Genomic DNA, 20,398 nt, shown 5'->3' with positions numbered 1-20,398 from the left:
TTGTGTCCTTCACGCGATTTGCGGGTGAAGCACCTCTAAGAAGCTTTTAGTGGAAGCTTCCTAAGAAGCTTCTTTATTTTCTTCCTTTCTGTTAGTCGGTCGTGACAACATCTCCTCCTCCTCAATTGTGATGCGAATGGTGATGATGACGAAAATGATGGTGATGAAGGTATGTGGCGGCATCCGGTAGCCTAGCGGCATGTCAGGCGGAGCAGGGGGTGCGTTGCGTGTCAGGCAGGGTAGGGGGTGGCGTTGAAGATGACCCTCCAGAGGGGGGGGGCTCCCCTTATATAGTGGGGGGGTGGTTCATGGGTGGGGGGAGAGCCATTTGGCAGGTAGCCACCCCACACCTGGGGGGGTGCATGCCCCCTCCCCCACTCTTACTTCCACCCTCTCTCTCTCTCCCTGACATGCTGTCGACAGGGGGAGAGAGAGAGGTAAAAAAAAATTGAACTAATTTTAAAATTTTGAAAAGGGGGGGTTCTTATGGGAGAGGCACAGGAAATGTTACATTCTCATACATGAACAAGACTATTCTTATTCCACAAAAGGATTGTTTGCTATTCAAAAACTTGTGTGGTTGCCTATTTATACTCATAAGGCCTTATCACAGTCACATTTATGCTAGATAAAGATCCCCAAAACTAATGTGTATGCTTCACATATATTGGGTGTTTGATTTTATGGAATACAAGAGGATAAAGACAAGATTTTAACCTTTGTATCTACCTTGTTGTAAGCTTTCTATTCATCTATTCTTTTCTCATCTTAAAATCCTAAAATCCATCTCTTCTTAACTTGAATTTTTTCATCTTGAGATCCAATGACTGCTAGCCATACAGGAAAAATTTCTTGCAACATGCTCTTTCATTGTTCTTTTTTTCACTAAATCTCAATGACATCAACCCTAGACTTCAATCCATAATACAAAGTTGATAATGTCGCAACCATTTTTTAGTAGAGCACATCAAAAACTTGTGCTTGATGATGGATTGTGGCATCATGGTAAAGTTTGAGCAAGATGGTCAACAAGAAGCCATAGATTTGAACATTGTAGTATTAGAGATAGAGTACTTTGACACTGTGCAAAGTGTGATTTCAATCCCATCAATAAGGTCTTATATGATAAACACCCATCTTCATAATGACTCAGTGAGATGGGGATCTTTTATGATGACAACCCTAGCACTTACATGCTTGGTTGGTCCTCTAAAAGCTCCATCAAAATATAGAGTATAAATTAAATCCTTGCCAATATGCCACACCATGGCTCCAAATATAGAATTAACTTCCTCATTTGACAACCTTGGTTTCCTCTACAAGTTTGGTCTATGGCATTAAACAGTTGCAAAGACACCAAGCTTCATGTTAGATCCTATAAGTAATAGGGCTTAAGTTATCAAAATTTACTTTGTTTTTAACTCTAACCCCTATAGATCCACAAGAAGGGCTATAGAGCCATTCTTCCTTATATGTACTACTTAGTAGGGCCTATTCCACTTGGGCTCTAATTTTCGTAGGAGTAGTTCTTGGCATGCATCATAATAAAGAACCAATTTTTCCTTTTTGAATTTATATTTCTTAGCATGCAAATCATGAAGCTATTTGATTCACTTATTCCCTATCTTCTGGTGTAATAAAGCTTGCAACTTGATTTCATCAAGATGTAACAATCATTCTTGCAATGTCTTCTCTTCTCCTAAAAAATGATTCATTGAAAACCTTATCAAAAGGCATCTCAATTTCCAAGGCCAAGTCACATTCCTCTCCATACACCAACTTGAATAGCATGTGACATGTTGCTCTCTAAAAAGTTGCATCATATGCATAAATAGCCACATAATTTCTTGTCATAATTGCACTTACCATCAAACATAGTCTTTGACAAAATCCCCACAAGGTATTTATTGATGCTTTCTACTTGCCCATTCACTTAGGGATTATAAGGAGTAGCATTATCATGCTTGATCTTTAAAGCTGCACTCAAAGCAATTATGACCTCATTTAAGAAGTGTGTATCATGGTCAGAAACAAGCTCCTTTCGTGGACAAAAATGGTGTACAATTTGTTCTAAGATAAATTTTGTCATTTCCTTGGCACTATCCTTCATAGTAGCATGGGCTTCAAAACACTTAGTGAAGCAGTATGTTGCCATGATAATATCCCATTTCCGCATTGTTAGCAAAGGATGTATCAGTTCAATAAAATCAATATCCCATTTTTCAAAGAGTAATGTCACTAATATGGGATTAAGTGGTCATTTATGGCTCTCCCTACCATCATGTCTCTAACAGACATCAAAGCACTTTACATACTGAAAAGAATCCTAGAAGGCCATAGATCACCAATATTCAGTAAAAACAAGCCCTTTTGGGTGGTAAGCCATCTAGCAAAATGACCCCCACATGCTGAATTGTGATAGTTTTCTAAAATGAATGGCACATCTTCAAGTACCACAATCGACAATATACTTCCCATACTCTTTTGTATAAAACACCCGCTATTAAGGGAAAGCAAAGTGCTCATGCTAATTAATCTTCCTCTTTTCTGATCGAGATAAATTTCTCATTGGGTTGCATGTATATAAATAATGTGATGAAAGCATACCACAAGGGGATAGGGGATGCATGTTGAGAAATGCAAATCCTTGAGTAAGGTTTAGCTATGGAGGATGAAAGTCAATGTGACAAGAAGCATGATGAATATGACTTGACATATTGACTGTTACTCAAGCATTAGGTTTCAATATACATTATCTTGGACTCATAAATACAAACTTGAGTAGAGAGAGACAAGATTGAAAGTACAAAGTACAATATTATTCATATTCAAATGATTGTCAAGTATACTCTTTTATAGTTGTAGGATGGTATCACTTTCCTCCACTGTGCCTATGGGATAAAGGCAACTTCTCCTAAGCTGTTGCATGTCCCTTTCCCTACTGCCACATACAAAGAGGTTTTCATAGGAGTGTGATTGCATAAATCTCAACACCCCTCCTCAATCACAACCATAAAAATCAGTGAGTATACAGAGGCTGTCATAAGTAGAACCTTGCTAAGTGTAGACATGGAAAAAACCAACCATTTAAAGCTAGAGGCTGTCACAAGGCCTCACTTAGTGTGTAGAGGCTATAGTGCATAGGTTACATGAGGGCTACAAAGCTTATGATTGGAGCATTCCTAAAACTACATACAAGGCTTTAAAAAGTTGATTTGAATAGTGGGAATAGAAGGACTGATGAGGCTTGTTCTTCTACTCTTGATTATCTTCTTCTTCTTCTTCAAGGTCTTTTTCTTCTTTGGTAGTTACTAGGCAGGCCTTCTGTGATCTTTTCCTGGCAAGAAAAAAATTTTCAATGTGTTCCGTTCTTTTGCAGAAGTCACAGACAATGTCTTTCTTACCTTTGTACTTGTTATTAACATAGAGAACATGTTCTTCCTTTGAAGTGCTTGCTTCTTCTTTACCTTTGAACTTCTTTTCTTCTTCAAGGAGTGATGCTTTGATGTCTACCAACTTTGGATTTGGCATATTAATTAGTGTGGTGGAGACATTACCAAACTCTAGAGGAAGACTCGTCAACAGAACTCCAATGCATACATCTTCATCCATTTTTAATTTAATCCATGTAAGTTGAGTTAGCAGACTTTCCATATAATTAAGATGGGTTGCAAGGGATGTATTAGCCTTCATATCCAACTTGAAAAACTCAATCAACAATCCATATTTTGAAGATTTAGATTGGGCACCAAATAGTGTGTTCAATTATTCCCAACTAGCATGAGATGTATCACATGTGTCTACATGGTGGATATTTGCTTGGGCTTTGTCATCATTCTTTTGCCATACTACTGCAAGAGTAGCATCTTTGGGTCTCTTCTCTTGGCCACTAATTATTGAACAAAGACCCTTCTTCATCAGGATCAACTTGATCCTTGTCTGCCAAGTGTAGAAGCATGTTCCTTTGAAGTGGCATGATGATGAATCTTTCCCCATATTGGAAGGTAGGAGTAGCAACAAATTAGCACCAAAAATCTTAGATCAGACCAACAAATGAGTTGCTTAGATGTGTCAAGAGACACAAGTGCCAGGAAGCACTAATGAATATTAAAAAATACTATGCTTGTTGAGATTAATGTTGAACTTTGATGGTCGAATCTTCCCCTCCTTGCTGATTTGATGTGAAAATCTTGTTGGAACTTTAGTGATACAATGGATCAGAGTGGCAGACACTTGAGTGATTTGAGAGTAGTGAGAAAATGGAGTGAAAAATGAGCTTGGATGAAAATGGCTATGGCTGCCCTTTTAGGGTTTCTTGGGTGTTTGACTAGTTTTTTTTATGTAGTGGCTTCCACATTGGACTATTTGAGCTCAAAATTTGTTAGGGGAGACCCCATAGCATTACCTTGAAAATCCCTAAGGTAGCTGGATGAATCGTGCTATGTGTAGATGGTGGAAGTTGTATGATCAATAGATGATGCATTCTAGACAACGAGTTGATCGACGCACAATGCGAGGGAAGATAGACCACAATGTCGTGATGTAAAGTGATAGGATGAAGCATCTAGTCAAGATCTTGCTTGCACGGAGATATCTAGGAGCTCCAAGACATGTATATGCTATTGGCTATGGCAGTCAACACAGGTAGAGTGAGGAGATGAAGACTTCTGCTGAAGCTGAGCTAGACTAAGGTTGAGGGGAGATGGAAGAACACTGAGCTAAGATAAACCAATCTCCCCATGGCTCTGATACCATGTTGAGAAACATGGATCCTTGAGAAAGGTTTAGCTATGGAAGACGAAAGTCAATGACAAGATGCATGATGACTATGACTAGATACACTAACTGTTACTCAAGTGTGCTAGATTACAAGATAGATTAGCTTGGACTCATAAACACAATCTTGAGTAGAGAGAGACAAGACTAAAAGTACAAAGTGCAATGGCCTTCACGTTCAAATGTTTGTCAAGTACACTCTTTTATAGTTATAAGATGGTACCACTTTCCTCTACTATACCTATTGGATAAAGGCAACTTCTCCTAAGCTCTTGCATGTCCCTTGCCCTACTACTCCATCCAAAGAGGCTATCATAGGAGTGTGATTGCATAAATCTCAACACTACATTGATCTTACATAAATCCTCACAATCAATGGTATTATCCCACTCTTATTTTAACACACCAAAGTCTACTAAACATTTAACAATCCCATGCAACTTGGTGGCTTAGTCCAAATCTCATAGTCAAATTCTTGCAAGAAAATCAACCATTTCGCTAGTGGTTAGGGGTTGAAGATTGTTCAATAGTAGACACAATTCCTTTGCTTTCATGAAGAATACCACCTTCTTATATAAGATATAATGTATGAAATTCTTGTTAGCAAAAATGTAACGTGCCCTGTCCAGCCACGTTTTTAGCAGTCCATCGAGAGACGAATCTAAGCGACGCTGCTTGGCACTCCCATGGAATGTTACGGGGTTTGTCACCTAGGATTTCTTGAGTCTGCCTTGCAACAGAACGTTTCTAGCTGAACCCACAGTGATCGACTTGAAATTCGGGTTGCTAGTGGTCAAGGTTTCCTAATAGCATTCTAGCATCGGTCCTGGACATCCTACTTTACGTAGAGATACCCAAGCCAAAGCAAACCCATGCTGCACTTAGTTCAAAGAGAATGGGAAATGAGAGGGATGAGGTGCTCAACCTCTCTACCCATAGGGCATAGTCCCATTTCGGTCCCCTAAAATGGCATGAATCAAGGTTCCAACCTAACAATTTCTAAGGGTTGGGACAACGGTAAAACCTTGCGAGAAGCCTCCCAATTCTCTGGGACCACCCTACCGTAGGGCAGACCCATCGGGGGTTTCGCCCATCCGCTTCTCTCAATGGGCGTTCTTTAGTTATTTAATTAGGTTCTATCATATTTATGAGTGACATTTAAAATCAGCTTCCTTAATTAAGCCTTTTAGGGAATCGGTTCGTTTGCATAATTTACAACACAAACACAAATACAAAGTAGAAAATCCTTTGACAAATAAGTTCAAATAAAATCCTTAACTTATCTTCATGTCCATCTTTGTCTCCTTTCAATACAGGAGAAATTATATATCCCTTCTGCTACCTTGCAAAAGTACCCGGTCTAAATCACATGGCACTATAATTTCCATCCTTTATCTAGAATAAGATCTTCCAATGCCACATACGTTGGGGCCATGGCAGTCTTCAACTCCATTTCAGAATTGGCAAGGGGTGCCCAGAGCTCCACCTAACTCCACCCACAGTCAACATTCTTTGCTTGGGGGTGTTGGGGGTAAAGGCGCCTCCGCCTAGCCGCCCGTGTATTACTACACTCACAGTCACCGCCACTGCACAATATAGGTGGCAGGCGCCCGTCACCATCACTTTATTCTTTATTCTTTTAGTGACAGTTTGAATAAAAGAAGGCCCGGTCACACATTGTGACTATTGGAGTTTCCATTTCTTGTCTCTCTCTTTCTTGCTCTTGCTCTCCCGCCATAGCTCTCGAGTCCAAGCTTCGATCCTTCTCTCCCTTACAACTAGTATCAGAGTGCAGCTTACCAACTCTTGAGCTTGGTTCGTGGCATTCTCAGCTTCCCATCGACTCCCCACTCGCATTGTGTCTCCTTCCCGACAGCCATATCCGACCTTCCCAAGCTCCCGTCACTCCCTGGCTTTCTGAGCTTCTTCCCGGCCTATTGAGGCACCCTCAAGGCATTCAAGAAAAGGTACTTGATCATTTTATTCAGGGTTTACTTCAGTTCTCAGGTCTCACAGGCTATAAACAAGATTGGGGCAGCCACCATTGAAGCTCCCTTGCTTCATATCTCACTTGCCTTTGAACAAGACTTGTTGGGGCTCATTGTGGGCCACCATTGGCCACTTCTCTTGCCCGCCAACACCCCAAACTTCAGCCACATGAGCAGCAGGCCTCCCCCATAGATCTGGACAGTTTGCACCATTTTTTTGTAGCTCGTGTACAGCACCAAAGCAGCCCCTACTTCCTAGTGGTCATTGGCAAGATGTTTGGGCTTCATAATGCACTCTTGACATGGTCTATGGCTTGGTCTTGAAGACTTGAGCATTGGACATTGATTTGAGGCTGATTCAAACACTATTTGGGACTATTTACAGCAGTTCACAGTCATGTTATGCTGATGCTATATTGACAGTAAATGGTATGCTTGTCTAAGCATACATAGTCAAAAGGTTTGATGCCTATTGGATGCCGATCGACTTGGGGATGGATTGCACATGTTATGCCATCATTTTGGAACTGTTTTGGGACTGAAATTTCTTAGTTTTGATAGTCATTTCATGCTATAATAAAAGCGGGCTGAAGCTATTCTACATGCTTTGGGTTATGCCTATTGGTTCTGGCCTGATGCCATGAAGTATTGATCTTCGAGGTACGTCTTCGAGCTTGGATTTCATTCTGGATGCTTTTGGAAGAGCTTTGACATTACCCACTCATTGACATGGTTCGTGCTTGACAGTGGTATATGCTTTGACAGTGATGCTCCTTGGGTTTATGCATACTCGTTGCCTATGGCTTGATGCTAATGTCACGGTTGATTACCCTATGCATATATTGAGCTTGAGTGCTCATCGAAGCTCTACCTTGGATGCATTTTGGATTATCTGGAGTTTTCTTGGATGTTACTTGGCTTGTCAAAGTTTGGATTGGGATGCACTTGATGTCTTAATGCTTATGGATGCTACATACGGATGCTCTACCGCCTACATGTTCGGGATGTACTATTGATGTATTGTCTTGGACTTATGTCATTGGCACTGTCTTGCCTTGGTTTGAGCTCTTGAGCTCGTAAATACGGCTTTTGTGCCAGTGGGAGCATTCTTGAATGCTTATCAGACATTGAGCAGGTGGTGCCTTTATGTATTGAGCAGTTACAGACACTTGAGACTTTGGGATTTCTTACCATTTGGGATGATACATTATATGTCTTGGTTCACTGTATGCTTATGAGCTGAGTCTCAGATTTGGATCCGTATCTTTGTGAGCCGACACCTACTTGTGTCAAGTTTTGGTAGTGGCAGGAACACTTTGCCCTGTTGACTGGGGGTGTGCCTATTCACGGCAGATGTTTGTATGACATACTTGGGTGTTGGATTCATGCTTATCGACCATCATATGCTTATGTTATGCCCGCATGATTTCGGCTTTGGTCTTCGCAGTATTTGATTGCCTTGGGATCCGATTTTGACAATATTAGCTCTCTTTTACTAAAATCTGTAATTTATTACAACAAGCATATATGTATGGACTGACATGGATTTTTTCATGCTGAAACATTCTGAAATGATGTACTTTCACTAGTACTTGGTAGACAGCAGCTTTGGTTACAATTTACTCACCATTTTCTCTTATTTTTTGGTGATTTTTGGTCATTTTATACAGTAAACAGCAAGCAGTTTTGAGCTGTCTATAGTCTTCCAACCTGCATTATGATGAGTTTGTCCACTGATCATGCTATTTTCAACATTACTAAGCTCGATGGTACAAATTACTCTTACTGGAAGAGCCAGATTTGACAGATGTTAGTGCAGAAATCGCAGATCAAACCATTGAGGTTTAGTGGGCATCCACCTGCAACTATGCCAGATGAGGAATGGCTTGAGCTTGATGAGTTATGCAAGTCCACTATTGTATTGTCTCTCACAGAACAGGTTCATTACAATGTATTTGAGGAAGAACATAGTGCATGGTAATTGTGGGATAAAATCAAGAATCTCTATGACAAGAAAAGTCCAGCGAGCCAGATGTATTGGCTGAAGCAGCTTATGCGTATGAAAGAGAATGTGACTATGTCTGCTCACTTGAGCCAGTTCCATGCTATACTCAAGAACTTGACTTCGCAGGACATCACTTTTGCAGAGGATGTCACTCCTCTTTTCTTCCTTGGTACTCTTAATGAGTCATGGAATGTATTCCGCACTGCATTATGTGCCTCTACTGCTACCTTGAAATTATCTGATGTTGAGAGTGCTCTTCTGTAGGAAGAGATTAACCATAAGAATTTGGGTGCCTCTCATGTGTCGCATGCTATGATAGTTAGAGGCAGGAATGATGGATATGGAAAGCATGGCAGTGGCAATGGCCGTGGATGGGATTCTCAGAAATCTCGGTCCAAGTCTCGTGGAAAGTGATGTAGCAAATCCCGTGGCAGGAATGCAGATGTTACTTGTCACCATTGTGGGAAAAAGGGCCATATTAGGCCACAATGCCATGAACTGTGCAATGAAAGGTGCAAAGGTAAGGGGAAAGACAAAATGCAAGATAAGTCTTCTGATCGCAGCATAGTGCCTGCAAAGTCTAGTGTTAAAATTGAAGAGATCAATATTATGTAGCCTGAGGATGTTGATGATGATGATTATATCCTAGCAGCTTCTTTTAGTGCTTCGTAGATGGCAGAGATACACTCTATGTATTCACAGTGTTGGCTCTTGGACTCCGGTGCGTCCTTTCATGTGACACCTTGCCGAGAGTGGTTTCATTCCTACCGTACTGTTTCGGGTTCTGTGCGCTTGGGTGATGAAAACTCTCTTAATATTGTGGGCATTGCTGATGCTAGGTTGCAGTTTCCTTCTGGCAACAGTTTTGTTATGTAGGATGTATGTCATGTACCTGCTTTGACACGCAGTCTCATGTCAGCTGGACAGCTTGATGATGCAGGTTATCATATATCTTTTGGAGACTCTGCATGGAAGATCACTCGTGAAAAACTTGTGATTGCGAGAGGTGCCAAGGCTGGCAGCCTCTATCCCCTGATTGTATCTACTTCTTTCCTTGATCATGTTTTGTCTGTGGGTTCTATCCCACATGTATCTCTTTGGCATGCCCATTTGGGCCATATGTCTTTGAAGGGAATAAAAATGCTTTCTAGTTTGGAGTACTTACCGCCCCTTGATTATGCATGTTTTGATTCATGTGAGCATTGTCTTTATGGCAAGCAGACTAGGTCTACGCATAAGAAGTCTAGTAGGCCATGCATGAGTGAGCCCTTGGCATTGGTACATTCGGATGTCTGTGGGCCCATGCCTTGTCAGTCTATGGGTGGTGCAAAGTATTTTATTACATTCATAGATGATTTTTAACGGAAAGTTTAGGCTTATCCCATTAAGCTGAAATCTGATGTCTTGGCTGTGTTTCAGAGATGGCTTGCATTGGTTGAGAACCAGTCTGGGTATAGGCTAAAATGCCTAAGGGTAGATAATGGGGGTGAGTATGTCTCACGTGCTTTTGAGCAATTATGTGATGAGAAGGGTATTAAGCGTCAGTTGACGGCCCCCTACACCCCCCCTCAAAATGGATTGGTTGAGCGGATAAATAGAACCATCCAGGAACGTGTACATAGTATGCTTAGCCACGCAGGCCTACCACAGAGCTTTTGGGCTGAGGCAGTTAGTACAGCTGTGCATGTCATAAACAGATCACCTTCTAGTGGTTTGGATTTCCAGGTTGTAGAGGAGATATGGACCGGAAAACCTCCCTCTTATGCACATCTTCGTATCTTTGGATGTAGGGCATTTTGCCATGTGCCCAGGGACAAGAGAAGTAAGCTGGATCCTAAGAGTGTCAAATGCATTTTCCTTGGTTATGGGGATGCAGGAGAGATGGGTTACTGTCTTTGGGATCCGCAGGCATGGAAAGTCATCCGTAGTCATGATGTAGTCTTCCATGAAGACAAGATGCATCGGCAGCCTGAGAGAGTTGTTGAGATCTGCATGGTCATATTTCAGGAGGAGCCGAGAGCTCCCGCATAGCCAGTTGGACAACCTACAGCTGCAAATGCTCATGGTCAGGGTGTTGGACAAGCAGCTGGGCAAGAAACAGAGCCTGCCGTGAGACGGTCTACTAGAGACATACGTCCACCTGATAGATTTCAATCCTCGATGCATTATGTCTTGGTTACAGATGTAGGAGAGCCTTTCACTTATGATGAGGCTATACGCAGAGGTGACAGTCACTCCTGGGAGAGGGCTATGCAGTCTGAGATAGACTCCTTGCATAAGAATGAGACTTGGGATCTGGTTTCCTTGCCTATGGGCAAGAAGGCTTTGCCATGCAAGTGGGTGTACAAGCTGAAAAGTACCCCTGGACACCCCAAGCCCACATACAAGGCTAGATTGGTAGCAAAGGGTTTTAAGCAGGAGCATGGTGTGGCCTTTGATGAGGTCTTTTCTCCTGTGGTTAAGATGACCACCCTGTGCTTAGTCTTGGCTTTGGTTGCTCAGCTTAACTTGGATTTATACCAGATGGATGTCAAGACGACTTTCTTACATGGGGACTTACATGATGAGATTTATATGGAGCAGCCTAAGGGCTTTGTAGAACCTAGCAGGGATCACCTAGTGTGAAATTGAAGAAAAGTCTTTATGGCTTGAAAGGGGCACCTAGGGAGTGGTATCATAAGTTTGATGCCTTTATGCAGTCACAGGGCTATAGCAGGAGTGCTATGGATCCGTGTCTTTACACGAAGAAAGCCCGTGATAGTTCTTTATTGATTTTGGTACTCTATGTGGATGATATGCTGATAGCAGGGAAATCTCATGATGAGCTAGATGCTCTTAAGGCTCAACTCAAGAAGAGCTTTGAGATGAAAGATCTGGGACAGGCTGCTCACATATTGGGTATGCGCATTAGACGCGACAGGCATTAGGGACTCCTCTACTTGTCATAGAGGGAGTACATTCATAAATTCCTTGAGCACTTCTGCATGCAGGACGTAAAGCCTATTGGCTATCCACTGCCTTCTTATGTGAAGGTATCACACGCTGATTGTCCACAGACAGATGAGCAGAGGGCCGAGATGGCCAAGATTCCCTATGCATCCAGTGGGTAGTCTTATGTATGCCATGATAGCCACTCGTCCAGATATTTCCTTTGCAGTTGGTATTGTGGCACGCTATATGGCTACACTTGGCAAGAAACATTGGGATGCCATGAAGGGTATCATGAGGTACCTGAAGGGCACTACAGATATGTGCATATGCTATAGCATCTAGGATACAGGAGTCGTGGGGTACACTGACTCTGATTATGTAGGACATGCAGATAGTAGGAAGTTCACTTCTGGCTATGTATTCACCTATGCTGGAGGTGCTGTTTCTTGGATATCCAGGGTGCAGAAATGCACGGCCCTTTCTACTACAAAGGCCGAGTATGTTGCAGCCACTGAGGCTTGCAAGGAGGCCATTTGGTTGGGTCGTTTGGTTGCTAACCTTGGTATTGATGATATCCCTACATTGCATTCGGATTCTATGAGTGTTATTTAGTTAGCCAAAAATCCGATCTTCCATGCGAAGACGAAACACATTGAGGTGAGGTATCACTTCATATGTGGGGTCATTGAGGACAAGTCTGTTGATCTTGTCAAGATCTCGACTAACCAGAATCCTGCAAATCTGCTCGCGAAAAGCCTCTCTACAGAGTGCTTTGCCTTCCCTAGGAGGTTGATGGGCGTGGGATGAGATGACGTCTTTCCTCATTCTGTTGTACATGTGTACATGTTGTACAGTCTTTTTCTTTTTCTTTTCACTCCTCACTAGGACAGATTCACCTTTAAGTGAGAGGTTGTTGGGGGTAAAGGCGCCTCCGCCTAGCCGCCCGTGTATTACTACACTGACAATCACCGCCGCTGCACACTGCAGGTGGCGGGCGCCCGTCACCATCACTTTATTCTTTATTCTTTTAGTGACAGTTTGAATAAAGTAAGGCCCGGTCACACATTGTGACTGTTGGAGTTTCCATTTCTTGTCTCTCTCTTTCTTGCTCTTGCTCTCCCGCCATAGCTCTCGAGTCCAAGCTTCAATCCTTCTCTCCCTTACAGGGGGCCATTCTTGATCTTCCTCGCTTTAAATGTGGTCCTCACAAGACTTTAGCTACCTCTTTCTCAAATAGCGAGTGCCAATTGGGGAGAAAATTAAGCTTGCGGGATGGAGGACAATCTCTAAGGAAGGGGAAAAGATAGGTGCATGTGGCTACCCTCTTAGGAGGGAAAAGGGAGGAAGAACCTTGGAATATTCCCTCTCTCTCTCTCTCTCTCTCTCTCTCTCTCTCTCTCTCTCACCCTCTTTCTCTCTGTCACTCTCTCACCATCTCTCTCTTTTTCCTTGCAGCATGCCACGGTGTCAAGCCTTCCCTTCTTTTTGCCATGGGGGGGTTTTATACGTGTTGGGAGGGAGAAATGGAGTGGTGGTGATAGCGCATGGTGGTGGGGAGTCCCTAGCTCACCAGGGACTTTGGCTGATATGTCCAAGGGGGGTTTGTTTGGCCACATGGCCTCCCCCCTCCATATCGTCATCATCAACTTCTCCTCCCTCGTCGCGTCATCTTCTCCTTCTCCCTCCTCATGATCGTCACCTCCTTCCTCCCTTCCATGTCATCTTGGATGTCACCTTCTCCTTATCATCATCGCCTTCGCCATCGTCTTATTCCTCCCCCTCGCCACATGTTTGGCAATGACCAGGAGAGGGGGAGAGTAAAAAAAAATTAAATAGCTTAATTCTTTTATGGGGGGTTCCTATGCGAGGGGTGGGGATATTACATCCTCTCCCCCTTAGAGAACTCGAGATGTCCTCATCTTGAAAGGGACTGGGGATTTTATTCTGGAACCTGTGGGGTAGGACCCATCATGCATTTGTTGCGAGACTCTGACCACTCATAGGCACGTGGTCTTTTGAAACAACAACTTATTGTATTTGATGTATCCGAGTCAGGAATACAAGAGAAACGTTTGTTGAAGTTACATCTCATGGATATCTTCTAGGTTATTCCTAAGTATCGGATAATTTCTCGGTAGATTCTGGATCATTGAAGCTTGTACAACTTTATTTCTTGCAAGTTCACGTCCTCTTTAAGTCTTGTTGGGACAATTGACGTGGATATGTCCAATGTTGTGGCACCAGGAGCATCACTGTTTAGGGTGCTTTGGATATTTCCTTTTGAAATGACCTAATTCCTTGCAATAGAAACAATGTGGAGCTTTATCACTTGGGTTCACAAGATTCTTGGTCGTCCTTTTGGCAGGATTTTCTTCTTTAGACCAAATTTCCCTAGGATCCTTTCAGCGGACCGAAGTGGTCCTTTATCTCGGAAACTCTATTTCTAGATTTTCCTCTTTTTTTATCTGGATTGAGATCCATGGACAATCAACTTTGCTTGTAATACTAAAGAATACTCCCAAGCTTCAACATTTTGGTAAGACCCAATCTATTTTAGTTAAGAAGAAACAACTTAAGAGAAATTCATGTTAAGTTATAACTGGCATTCCTTGCTAAAGTATCTCTGAACACTTGTAAGTTCTAGGCTCAAAATTGATGCAACTCATATTACTCGCATTAACTGTAGTTACAAGAGTAAGGTTTATTCCAATACAAGTTGTATTACATGTCGATAAAATTCTTAGGATTTCTAATCATCCTGAAGAGATGTAGTGGATTCTAAGTCTTCGTCTTCATCTAATTCCTCTATATATCCAAAGACTACACTTGTATAGCTTCATTTTCTTGGAGGCTCAATATCTTCTGGACTTAAGTTAGGGCAGTGTGCTTGGACATGTCCTAGCTCATTGCAATGGAAGCATCAATAGTTGGGACATCTCTTATGGATGTGCCCTATCTCTCCGCACGTGTGGCATCTCTTGTCTTGATCTTGGGAATCATCTTTGTCACAATTGCCCAATTTAAGTTCTTGGATGATTGGCTTTTCTTGAAGTAATGCACCTTGCGAGTCTGTTGGATACATTACTTCAAGATGGTGGTTCAGAGAAGTGTTCAAGTCATGGCAAAACTTGTATACTTGCTGTGCAATATCCATGGGTGGTGCATATTTTAGTAGGGTTACAAACTTTGAGTAGTAGGCTTTCAAGGTTAATTACAGCTGCTTTAGCTTGAAGAATTCATTCATCCTCAAAGTCTAATAGGTTGGCGGAAGGTATCGTCCGTGCATATGATCTTTCAGCTAAGTCCAAGTGACAGTGGCTTTAGAAATACCTTGATCTTTGCACTATTACTTCCACCATATTCGAGCTTGGCCAACTAACTTTAGTTTGGCTATCATTGCTTGATTGGCCGAAGCAATTCCCACGGTAGAGAAATAATCATTCATAAACTCAATCCATATCTTCGAGGTCTATTCCTTTCCCACCAAATTTGGGTGCCTTAATATGCTTGAGAAGGAATTCCTTCTCTTGCATGTCAGTATTCGTGGGTGCAAAAGGTGCCTAACAATCAAGCCTTACCACTTAGGTTATTCTATTTAGGATGTGTCTACAAACCATACATTAATCAATCACGTATCATTATGAAGTTTGGCTCTATACCAATTGTAACGTCCCCGTTTATCAGCTGTCCATGCACGTTTTTAGTGGTCCATCGAGAGATGAATCTAAGCGATGCCGCCCACCGGCACTCCCATGGAATGTTATGGGGCTTTTTGCCTAGGGTTTCTCAAGACCTAGTGGATTGACCTGAAATTTACGCAAAGACACCCAAGCCAAAGCTGACCCATGTCGCACTTAGTTCAAAGAGAATGGAAAAAAAGTGGGATGTGCTACTCAACCTCTCTACCCATAGGGCATAGTCCCATTTTGGTCCCCTACAACGGCATGAATCGGGGTTCTAACCTAATAATTTCTAAGGGTTAAATGATGCTAAAACCTTGTGAGAAGCCTCCTAATTCTCTGGGACCACCCTACCCGTCGAGGGTTTCGCCCATCCACTTCCCTCAATAGGCGTTCTTTAGTTATTTAATTAGGTCCTATCATATTTATGAGTGACATTTAAAATCAACTTCCTTACTTAAGCCTTTTAGGAAAGAGGGTTCGTTCGTGTAATTTACGATACAAGCACAAATACAGAGCAAGTAATCCTTTGACAAACAAGTTCAAAAAAATTCATTAACTTATCTTCACATTAATATTTATCTCATGCCTATATAGGAGATATTGTATATCCCTTCTGCCTTACAGAAGTACCCGGTCCAAATCACATGGCACCATAATTTCCATCCTTTATCTAGAATAAGATCTTCCAATGCCACAAACATTGGGGCCACAACAGTCTTCAACTTCGTTCCAGACTTGGCAAGGGGTGTTCAAAGCTCCCCTTGACCCACAAGCGGCCTAGGAGTGAAACACCATTTCCACGGTTGGCCTTTTTACCACTTGACCTTCGGTCCATGAATCAAGCAGTGCCCTTCTCGAGTTGATCCATGGTGCAATCTTGGAGATGATCCACCCATGCAAAATATCCTTCCTTAATTAGACCAATTAAGAATCAAGCACAAACAAGGCATTCAGTCCTAATATTATCTTTCAGAAAACATTTCTTTATTCCCATGGCAACTTGTCATCACAGACCCCTGCCATGTATTTACCATCAATCACAAGCACTTGGAATAATCATCCAAATGACAAACCAACAACTAGTTGAATATAAAAGCATTTAGGATGTTGTTTAATCAACCAACAAAACCAATTGTATGTCCAAACTATACAAGAATAGATGCGATAACATTTCCATCCGCATATTTGCTCTCCCCTTGGGATCTAAGAGCAATACTATGCAAAATGTTTCTTAACACTTCCTTCCTTCAGCTAAGGCAGCATATGTTAAGGTCTCATACAACTATGCAAAATGTAAGTCCTATTGATCACTTACATTGATCGACAACCCAACATTATTTCGAACAAGTATAATAGTATCGGCCTTTCCTTTGGCTTAGGGTTTCCCATTCCTTGAACTCTCTACTTGCCTTTGAGGCCTGGAGTTGTTGTTTGCATCTTGCCCGCATCTAGTTCAACCACGAATAGGATTGATAAACATAGTAGCTATCAGACGGATCTCAAGGTATCTTAGTTTTAATCCTTATGATTGTTGTTTGTGCTAACTACGCACATCCTCAAGATCCCAATCTATTAAATATGAGTTATCATTTCATCCTATTAGCAAGAGCTTGGGCAAAGGTCTAGAGCTTCGAAAATGATTCTCTTTTAGACTAAGTTGCTTGCCATGCAATCCATCAAGTGTGCAAGCTCAACATATCTCTTCAATGTGGTGAAGAAATAGCTATTAATTTGCAAGAAGAGGGAGTCAACAATACCTTGGCACCTTATATGTTGTTCATGCTACGTATGGATTTGTTGCATAGCATCTAGATGCAATTTTACTTCTCTTGATACATGCACTTTGCAAACTCCATCTTTCAAATATGTGAGATGATATTTACCTTGTTTGATGACCTATTCTCATGTGACATAGTACGGGGCCTAATGTATCTCATGCGAGAATCAAAGCAAGCATCTATCAATTTGGAAATACATTACTTACTACCAGTACTTTAGTTGGATTGGCAATGATGCCCTCGCCTGAGGCTTCATTGTTGGTTGAGTATTTCCACCTGCACTCGACATTCTTTGCTTGGGGGCCATTCTCAATCTTCCTCGCTTTAAATGTGATACCCACAAGACTTCTGCTACCTCTTTCTCAAATAGCAGGGGCCAATTGGGGAGAAAATTAAGTATATGGGATGGAGGACAATCTCGCGAGGAAGGGGAAAAGATAGGTGCGTGTGGCCACTCTCTTAGGAGGGGAAAGGGAGGAAGAACCTTGGAATATTCCTTCTCTCTCTCTCTCCCTCTCTCTCCCTCTTTCTCTCTATCACTCTCTCACCCTCTCTCTCTTTTTCCCTGCAATGTGCCAGGGTGTCAAGGCATCCCTTCTCTTTGCCATGGGGGAGTTTTATACGTGTTGGGGAGGGGGGGGGGAGTGGAGTGGTGGTGGTAGTGCATGGTGGCAGGGAGTCTCCAGTTGGCCACGGACTGCTGGCTGATATGTCTGGGGGGTGTTTGGCCATGTGGCCTTCCATCATCATCAACAACTTATCATCCCTTGTCGTGTCATCTTCTCCTTCTCCATCCTCGTGATCATCACCTCCTTCCTCCCATGTCATTATTGACGTCATCTCCTCCACGTCATCATCGCCTTCACCATCATCTTTTTCCTCCCCTGTGCCACCTATTTGGTGACAAGAAGGGGGAGGGTAAAAAAATTACAAATAACTTAATTCTTTTAGGGGGGTTCTTATGCGAGAGGCGGGGATATTACCAAAAACCATAGCCAAACAAATCTTCTTTAGATAGCTATAATGAAGCTTTGAAAATTTAAACATTTCGCTTGCAAAAGAAATATGATTATATAGCTACGCTTCCCAAATAGGTGATAGGCAAAAACTCATACGATACATCATTCCAACAGTAAAGATATAGAAGACTTGCCTCTTTTATGAGCCTTTAGGATTGGTATTTTGGATAATTCTAACTTTACATCTTCAAATGCAACCTTACATGGTTTCATCCACTCAAAGGCATGGTTATGCATCAAGTGGTTTGTCAAAGATAGTTACCACTTAGCAAAGACATTGATAATCCTTTAATAATACCCAACCAATGAAACAAAGCTTTGAACCTCCATAGATAGGGCTAGTGGATGGATTCATCACTCTACAATGATTGGTACTTTTAAAAAAATCAATAGCAATGCTAGTTGCACTCACAATATGTCCTAGCAATAGACCATAGGGCACTCCAAATATGCACTTGCATGGATTAATTCCACTAAAATACTCTCAAATCCTCTCAAAGCATTTACAAAGTACAGTGAGCTATCAATCACAGGTCCTAGCAACTCCAATATCATCTATAAATACTTTAAGCTCCTATGTGGAAATGTCACCAAAGGTTGACTAAGGTCCTGAGGCACTACACAAACCAAAGGCCATAACAAGGTATGGAAAAGTACCAAAAGACCATGAAAATAATTGCAATACATTGGTCTATGAAAGATGTAACAATTGCAATATGTGATGTATACAAAATGTAACATGTAATGCACCAAATGTATGCCATGTGCTCAAACAAAGTTTTAAAAGTTAGCATACACATGTGAAGACAACCCTTACACTTTTCATGTGTGCATATCTACATATTACTTCATTACTACACATACTTAAGGTATCAAGCCCATGAAGAGTAGGCCTTATACATGCAATCAAAAGTGATAGATCCTCATGATCATGGAGGAGAATATCCCAACATCAAGGCACATGATAGCATGGGTTGTAGGCATGTTCTTCTTCATTCTCCTTCTCTCTCCATGATTTTCCACATGAAAATTTTTTCCCTTTCAAATCTTGGGCTCATAACCCCTTAAAATTGGTCCCCACCCTTTCCAATATTTGGACCACTTTTTGGCCGTACAAATGTCCTACAACTATTTTCCTCTTGCACTAAGGTGTTTTGACATAATTTTTGGCTTGAAATGTATTATTTAGCCCTCAATTATGGGACAACACTCTAGCTTTTGCCTTGAGTTTTGACCCATCTCCCAATCCATACATGCATGTATGCAATCCAACTAAGTGTAGTCATTGTTACACTTCCTACATCATTGGCTTTACACTCCATCATGCCTTTGCCTTTAAAATGCATCTATGAACCACCCACATATCAAGGGTTTTGGTCATGTAGTACACACCATTCAACATATTAAGGTCGAGAGTTTTTTTTTGTCAAGTCTAAGAAGATGGTAATTGTCAGGACAAGGGTATTGAGCAGACACAGCTTGTAGGATAGCTCAAGTGTAGCACTAATAGCAAGTAATGGGCCATTATGCTAAGGCATTGATGGGGTCAAGAGATAGTCTACATTAGGACACAAGGGTATATGGACCAAAGGGTTAAAGGATAGGCAATTAGTGTGAATGGACTTACTAAAAGTCAGTCCATGGATTTGCCTACAGATACAAGTGTAGTGCTAAAAGATACTATTGTCTTGATTGGTTGGGAGGTTAACTAATATTTTCCTAACTTTATTGTTTGCCAAAGGCAAGGCACCTACCCGTGCATGGCATTGGTATCAAAGAATTTCAGGGAGTGCCTAACACCATTTGACAGTTGACCACACTGTCCTCGTAATTGCACAACGGTCGCACCACGAACCACACAAGGGCATTCTCTTATGGCTACGGCTTACGACTAGGGCATCAACCAAGGCATAAATATTGGCATACTTGGCAATGATGCTACAAAGGCTTCATTGGAACCATTGCCTGTGTGCAAGGTGGAAGTGTTCCATCACCCATCCCACTATTGTCTACACCTAAGCATGCTTAGCTGCAAGGCAACTAATCATCAAGTTAAGCCTTGCGGTTACTCCAAAAAACAAAGAAAGTTTTGAAAAGCATGTTTGGAGAAGATAAAGAGATTTTCAAGGACCTTTTAAGTACCTCTTGGCATACAATGCCTCTAGAATTCTACCATATCTCTCTTGTAGTTTTATGAATTGTTTCACTATGAAGACAT

The sequence above is a fragment of the Lygodium microphyllum genome, chromosome 18, assembly GCF_053477565.2.
Source record: "Lygodium microphyllum isolate KBCC chromosome 18, Lygodium_microphyllum_v1.1.10, whole genome shotgun sequence".
Taxonomy (NCBI): domain Eukaryota; kingdom Viridiplantae; phylum Streptophyta; class Polypodiopsida; order Schizaeales; family Lygodiaceae; genus Lygodium; species Lygodium microphyllum.
Note: the sequence above shows the minus strand (reverse complement) of the source record.